General features: G+C 38.3%; 1 pseudogene; it reads right to left on the reverse strand.

Annotated features, from left to right (window-relative positions):
• Positions 1-5,486: 5,486 nt before the first annotated feature.
• LOC122547264 lies at positions 5,487-6,857 on the reverse strand (annotated as a pseudogene).
• Between the last annotated feature and the right edge of the window lie 1,214 nt (positions 6,858-8,071).

Below are 8,071 nucleotides of genomic sequence, written 5' to 3' on the forward strand. Positions count from 1 at the left end.
TTAAATCATTATCACAACCATTGGGGAATTTAAGGTGAATGAAGATAATCTGGAGTAAAAAGCTAACATCTGTAATGATGACCATGAAACTACTTTTTTGTTATTGAAAAAGAATCAAGTACACTCATTTCCTATTAGGAAAGACATTTTCCCATTCTTACCTGATTTAATTTGTGTATGACTCCATAATCACATTTGAATAGCTTTTAATAGATATTCCCAGTGACAGCCGGATATCTTGAATTAATTTTTAAAAATGTGTATGTAAAGCCTTGAGTCTATTCCCACTTTATAATTGTAACACTTGGAAGGAAGTATAGGCAGTGGCAATATATACCAAGTAGCAACTATTACACATTCAAAAGTGTTATAAACTCTGTCCTGTTTTCACCAATGAAATTCATCCTAATCTCTTAAAAGAAGTAGCTAACAGGGATGTGGACACATTCATGTTAATTTTGGAAATTTCCTAGATTCAGGAAAGGTTCCTACAAACTGGAAAGAAGAGCAGAAGGCAGGAAATTGTGAGTCAGTCTGCTTGACATGTTCAAATGGATCATTAGAGGGTATATAGCTGCACAATTAAAATATCTCATTGTAATCGAGAAGAAGCAATATATTTTCCTGAAAGGGTAATCATGTTTAATTTATTAGGGTTCTTTAAAAGATGATATACTGTGGTTAAAGGGGATCGTGTAGACGTGCTATACTTGGATTTCTGGAAGGCATTTGATAACATATTGTAGGTAGTAGTTGAATGGGTAGGAGTTTGGCTGGCAGAAAACAGGGTATGCATATATGAATCCTTGTCTGATTGGCAGGATGTGCCTTATCGAGTCCCACAAGGATTTGGTCTGAGGCCTCAACTTGTTCCAATTTACATCAACGGCTTGGATGATAGAAGCAAAGGCATGGCAGCTAAATTTGCAAATGACACTTCGATAAGTAGAAAAGTATATCATGTAGAAGACATGATATTGCTGGTGGTTGTAGATAAGTTAAATGAGATGACAAAAGTACTATAATGTGAGAAAAATGTAAAGCTGTTCATTTTTCCTGCCAAAATGAAAAAACAGCGTATTACTTCAACTGAGAATGAAAGTGGAAATCTGAGGTCCAGAGCAATTTAGGTGTGCTTGTAACAGAGTCACAAAAATCTAGGATGGAAATAAGGCGCATAATCACGAAGGCTGATTGAATTTTATCCTTTATTATTAAAAACAATTTAATAAAAAAGTAAGGATGTTAATTCCGTGCTGTACATCTCTATGACTCTATAATGCTTTAATTATATTATACAGGGCAAAGGTGACGCCACATCTCAATTGCTGTATGCAGATTTATTCTTATTTAAGAATAGATGTAAGAACATTGGAGGCAGTTCAGAAGATGTTTATTATATTGACAACTGGAATGAGTGGGGTGTTGTGAGGATTGTTAGATAGACTAGGCTTGTTTCTGTTGGAGTGTGGAAGTGTGAGGGGTGACTTGATTGAAATGTATAAGATCATAAATGGTCTTGACAAGGTGGAAATAGAAAGGATGTTTCATGTCAGATGTACTTTGGAAATAGAGCCAGTATGACTCAAGATTGCAATACATACAGACTCTAACCTCACACCTTTAATCCATTGTCTGAGTTGAGATGTCACCTTTTTTTGTAAAACCTGGGATTTACATATTAATGAATCAAAACCTGCAACCCATTCTAAAAAATGAAAGGCTTAACAGCAATCTAAGTTTGTTCAATATATCGCATCAGTGTATGAGACTACGATCTTTTGCTACAAATTCTGTGTCCTATGATCCTACTCCACTCGCCACCTGATGAAGGAGCAGTGCTCGGAGAGCTTGTATTTCCAAATAAACCTATTGGACTATAATCTGGTGTGGTGTGATTTTTAACTTTACCTTTTAAATGACACAGATCTCCTGGAAGTTCTAAATTTGACCTGTTGCAGGCTGTGTTAACTCTCCAATTTTCTATTCAAAAAATGAAAGAGTTACAGGGTGCATTTTGGGGCTGAAGGACATAAGTATCCAAATAGGTTGATCTTTAGACTGTATGATGCTTAATCATGAAGCTACGTTTTCATGTACGGTTTGTAGCTAAATAACTGTGATACCATTTTGTGGATTGAGTAAATAGTTTGCTCTTCAAAGTATAATAACATTTATTTGAGAATAAAAATACTTCTGTGGACTTTTTTAAAAAAATGCAAATGCTAAGTTATAATTGCATGACCGAATTTTGACATCTTGTTCTGCTACATGTAAGCTGTCGATCTGCATCAGATCTACATATTGCTGAGGTTACTTAATTATTTTTTCTCCATGTTAAAGGAATTATTTAACAATGCTTTTGATTAATCAGTGGCATCTGAATTGAAATAACATATTCAAACGATTGTTGGGAATTTGAGTTTTGAGGTACTAATTTCCAGTTTGGCCTATTTGTTACTCACTGCTCATTTCTGTTTGTTTAACTCGACACAAAGCTTGGAAACCAAACTATTATAGTATTTGAATTTAAAATAAAGTTTTGTAGAATGTTAAGTATAATTGTGTTTATCCTGAAATTTACCTCCAAAAACTATCTGAACTGTGTATTCAATTATTATGACAGGAGCAAAATTAACCTCTAGGGCGCATGCTCTGAAGTGTCAATATTAGTATGTGCTAATAGAAATAGGTTAGTTTAACTAGAATTCCTTTCTTATCTATATATTTTGCCATGAACCTGATGTTTGTTCTGTGTCCGCCACCTTCCAGTATGGTTCTGAGACTTTCCTGATCCATTTGTAATATTATTGCTAAACCTATCTTATATGCGCATGAGTTTAGTTGAATACTCAGTATTTTAAAAAAATCCAATAATGTTTCATTTTAATACAATACTTCATCTGTTATGCTGTTGTGAGTTAACTGAAAATACTACCTTGATGACAAATTTTCCCACGCACTTTCACCCTTGACAATTATCCACTTCTTGTAATCTGCACTGAGTTCCTATTCCTTCATGACAAGGATGCATACCATTATTCAGAATATCATGTTCTAATTCCTTATTTTAAATATCTTGTTCTTTTTTAATACAAACCTCACAAATATAAACCCCTCAAATGCCCAGCTGGCAATATCTTTGAATGTCATCCATTCGCTGTTGTTTCTTTCCTTAAAAAAATAACAATAAACTCACAGATTATTGTTTTGGTAAACTCCATAATCTGTTCTGTTTCTCCTTTTGAAGTATGGTTTTCATGTACAAAAACAAATTTCTGGAGAAACTCTGGGTCTGGCAGCATTTGGTTTTGATGAAAGATCAATGGAGTTGAAACGTTGACTCTGCTTTCTTTCGACAGTTACTGCCAGACCAGCTGAGTTTCTCCAGCAATTTCTGCTTTTGTTTCAGATTTCCAGCATTCACAATTCTTCGTTTTATTTTGGGCTTTTATATATCTATTTATACTTTGGCCAAAAACCTAAACTTTAAAAAAAACTTGTTTTGAAAGAAATAGTTAGAACCTGAAGCTGAGTGGGCTTTTCTTTAAGCTTGTGCAATGATTTTGCCAGGTCATTGAGAAATTAACTTCTCTTTGCAAATATGGCCCACCGATGTCTGTGAAATCCATTGCAAGTTAGTGAAAAGGAGTAAACATTTGTAATAAATTACTTATTTAATGGATAAGCAAAGTCTTTGTGATGGGGTGCACAATTGGAACATGTAACCTGTTTCTTAAAGAGGAAAACCTGAAATTACATAGTGCCTTTCATGATATTGGATGTTCCAAAGTGCTCCACAGCTAATAAAGCACTTTTGACTTGTCAGTTATAACTTTAATGTAGAAAATGTAGCAGCCAATTTTGCATGTAATTATTTTTACAGATATGGGCATCTGGCACTGTTAAGCTAATAATGAACAATTAAACTGAACTGACAGGGTGTTAGTTACATTTTCTATATTTCTGAATCCCCATTATCGGCTTTGCTTGAAGTCTGCTTTCTGGGTTACAGGTACATAGCTTGCCTTCAGCTTGCCAACAATCTTATCGTGTTGTTAGCTATCATGGTCTGTCTCTAAATTACTGTTCCTTCCAAGTTTCCATTTCAGTAATGGTTTTACCATAAAATAAAGACTTGTATTGAAAGACTAATTTGTAAGATTTTACCTGAGTTTAGATTTTGCTATTGATCATTTTAAGTGGACCAAAACTGAGAGTTTCATTTGTTTAAGCTATACTATAACCTGAAGATTACGTATGTGAAGGGCGAAGGAAAGATGGTTGCCTTTATTGTGGCCTTCCAGAGTGTTTGATAGGAGTACTTTTTCCTAATGCATTTCTTAATCCAATTCTCCTCTTCAGTTGTTTTGAGTAATTAAATTGTTGAGTAGATTTTAAAATTTTTAGTCTACGTTGCATTTGTACACATCGGAGGAGCCATCTATAGGCTCACTTTTAACATAGTGTGGATGCTGAAAGGTTGCATCAGTTACCATGTTTTCAAAACCTGAATCTCCTGAGGGAAATGTTTGGTTGTGACATTTTTCTAGCCAAATGATGGGCCTACGCTAGAAGTATTTCGATGACTAATTACATTCGAAAAATGTAAAAACCATTTTCAAACTAAGTAGCCTTCTCACTATGGTTTAGATCATTTAAAATAAAATTGCCTGTATTAGGTTGCCTTCTTGAGGTTCTTACCCGCTTGATGCAACTACAATATGGCAACTTTTGTGAACAGCCACAGTTTATTTCAGCAAGTACAAGCTTTTGGAGGATCACTTAACACTCTTCACGTTTCTCGCAAAGCGTGTCAAGCAAGGCTGTCTGAACAAGGACTACATCCTCACTTTATACAGGGTTTTACATCACAGTCCCCGCAAAACACAACCCTCTGCCACTCCTCCATCGTCACATGGCACCCAAAAACAATGTAAACTGATTAGATTATTTCCAGAAGCCATACATGATTAGACTATTCCTTAAAACGGTGTGTGATTAAGTTGTTCCTTAAGAGTAAAGCATTTACAGAGTATGATTAGATTGTCACATTCTGCCTGCAAGACAGAACCCCCCCCCCCAGGACATCCTATTTCTGACATGTAAGCAGAACAAAATAACCCTTTAGCATCGCATTTCCTCCTTTTATCATTCAATGATAACCAACTAATGGGGCTGAAAAAGGCACTATCATCTTATCCATAAGAATCTGACAGCCAGTATTTAAGCAAGTTATTGACACAACATACAATGATAGAAACAAGAATTGCTAGTCTATGCATTAGATAGAAACTGCAGGATCCTCTCAAGTGGGGGGAAAAAAAACGTGTTCACCAGTAAAGTTCTTAAATCCGCAATCTTTAGTGATCACTCCACCCCGTCCAAGTTGAGTGGAAACGAGCCAGTTATCCAAAATCTCCTTCAATAAAGTCCAAGTTACTCCATTGAGAAATCTGAATTCTTGGATAAGGGCAGTTAAATACTTAACAAAATTGACAAGACTTTCATCCTTGTGGAGATGCTTCAGATGGAGGTTACCAGTGCATCTGAGCGTGAAATGCTACAATAGCAGCAGGCAGCAGGGTAGGTGAACGCAGTATGTGGAATGGCAGGGGTCAATTCTGTTGTGTATAGTGGGTAGGAAGCCCCAAGATCTCTGGAGATGCAGGGATCAATGTCGTAGGGGTCCCATGCAATGAAGTGTGCTCCCAAGGCAGGGTGCATGTTTGTGGGATTGGGTGTAGCCATCAGTTTGCTTTTGGCCATTTTCGTGTTCACCTTTGCAAATTCCAACTGGAAAGTCTGAGGATTTTCTGTATCAAATTGAATGCTGTTTAATGCATTCGTTCCTGCTTCTGTCAAATGTAACAAAACTAACTGGCTGTTTTAATGTTAGTTTGATCAGTGAACCTTCATATCCCTTAAATGGTCGAAAGCAAAGGTAGTGGTTTAATATCAAGTGGTTTAATATCCATAGGAAGGCCACTGACCAAAAGCGTATGGAACTCCTCTTCACCGTTGTTAGCTTCATCACAATTTTTCTGCTCATAACTGGGGAGCTGATTGCATCTGTTGTGTCCCCCTACTCCAGACAGGCAGTGCTGGTGCTGGGAGTGCAGGAAGGGTCGCCAGAATGGGTGCAATACATTCCGGGGTCAGTTGTCTATCATAAGCACTGAGCAAAGATCCTAGGAATGTGACTTGGTGTGGAGTGTGCAATGGCTAACATTTCCAGGGGACTGGGTAAGTGGAGTGGGACTTGGATCAGGTGGAGGGGCGGGTGGTGGTCCTAAGGTGTGCTTTACCTGTGAATGGAGAAACTTTAGAGATGATGTTAGCTGCTGAAAGTATCTTTGCATTTCCTCTCTCATTTCCTCCTTGCGAAGGTGGGTATCAGTATGAAGGCAGTCAATAATCATCGGTAACAAAGCATCAGGTATACACGCTTGGCGAACCGAAGTGATCCAGAGGCCTTTTGACGCAGAGTGCAAACACCCACCCATCTACCATATTTGTCTTACTGGGTCAGGGCGTTCCCCCGGTAAATGCTGCACAGTGACAATGTCTGGTATGCCCGTTGTTTTTGAGGCAGGTGATCGATTTAGTGCCTGCCGGTTCATAGAGGGCACAATAGAATTGCAAGCTGTTGCTGCATTTTTTTGGCAGCTTGATGGTTTCTGACATAGCCATTGCTGATGTCCATATTGTTCATTATGTGGGCAGTAGTGCTTGGGGAGGAGGATGGCTTTGAGGAGATTTTGGACATACAGTGAATTCTGAATAGGCCTCCCTGAGGAGGTCAGAAGTCTGCGTTGTGACCAGAGACGGTCATCAGTGTCATTATTTTGAAACATTATGGGCAGACCATAATGTCAGGAGGTACCTCCATTTTATTCCCACTTGATAGTCAAGTATTTCAACCCTGATTCCTTACTTTGCCTCTCCTTTCTCAATTTTTCCTGTTTTTCTCTACTCATCATAATCCTCACACTGACTCTTCAGCATCTCCCAAGACTTAGGGTTTCCCTCGTGATCACACACTCTAATCCCTCTTTGACATGTGTTATTCTCCAAGCTGGCCTGTTTAGATTTATTTGTTATTTCCTCAGCAGTCTTTCTCCATGCGGATATTAAAGTTTTCCATTTAGTCCCCGTATTACATTTATCTATGTCCCAGTTCCTCCCATCAGCCAAATTTCATTTCCCAATTTTTTTAATTTAAACATCCTGACAGGCACCTGAACCATTTCTTGTTTTGGGGCTCATCCTGGCAAAGAGGTTCCTACATCCAATTTATGCAACGTCTGTCCCTTTTTTTGTAAAGTCTCCACATCCACTGCAAGATCCTGACTTCCCCTCTTAACAAACGGTCTAGGGCAGAGCGATTTGGACAGACACAAGAGTTATACTTTATCTTATGTATTATGTTCCAGGGTCTCAAACCCCACTGTCAGAGGACTCTAACCTCCCTGGGACGAACTCGATGGCGTGCAAGTGCTTAAGTTGTCTTAGAGATTCCGTCACTACGGAGTCCTAGGGGATGAGAGGTCGACTGAGTGATCGCTTTAGTGGGAGAGATCAAGATAAATCTTACCTCATGGGCCCATTCATCTCATGTTACCATCACGCAGGCGATCACTTACTCAATCCCTCTAGAAGCTCCATATATATTGGAATCCCACTCATCGCCAAATGTTAGGTTCCCTGCTTGAGATCTTACACACTTGACATAACTGCAATATACCAACTTCTGTGAACAGCCACGATTTATTTCAGCAAGTACAGGCTTTTGGAGGAGAACTGAACACTCTTAATGATGCTCACAGAGCATGCCAAGCGAGGTTTTCTGAACAAGGGGTCCATCCTCCCTTTATACAGGGTTTTACGTCACAATCAGTTATGCACGCAAGACACAACCCCTGCCATTCCTCCACAGTCACATGCCACCCAAAAACAATGTAAAGTGATTAAATTATTTCCAGAAACAATGAGTGATTGGGTTATTCCTTAAAGCGCTGTGTGATTGGTTATTCCTTAAAACGACAGCATTTAGAGTGTCACATCCTGC

This window comes from Chiloscyllium plagiosum, unplaced genomic scaffold, assembly GCF_004010195.1.
Source record: "Chiloscyllium plagiosum isolate BGI_BamShark_2017 unplaced genomic scaffold, ASM401019v2 scaf_6036, whole genome shotgun sequence".
Taxonomy (NCBI): Eukaryota; Metazoa; Chordata; class Chondrichthyes; order Orectolobiformes; family Hemiscylliidae; genus Chiloscyllium; species Chiloscyllium plagiosum.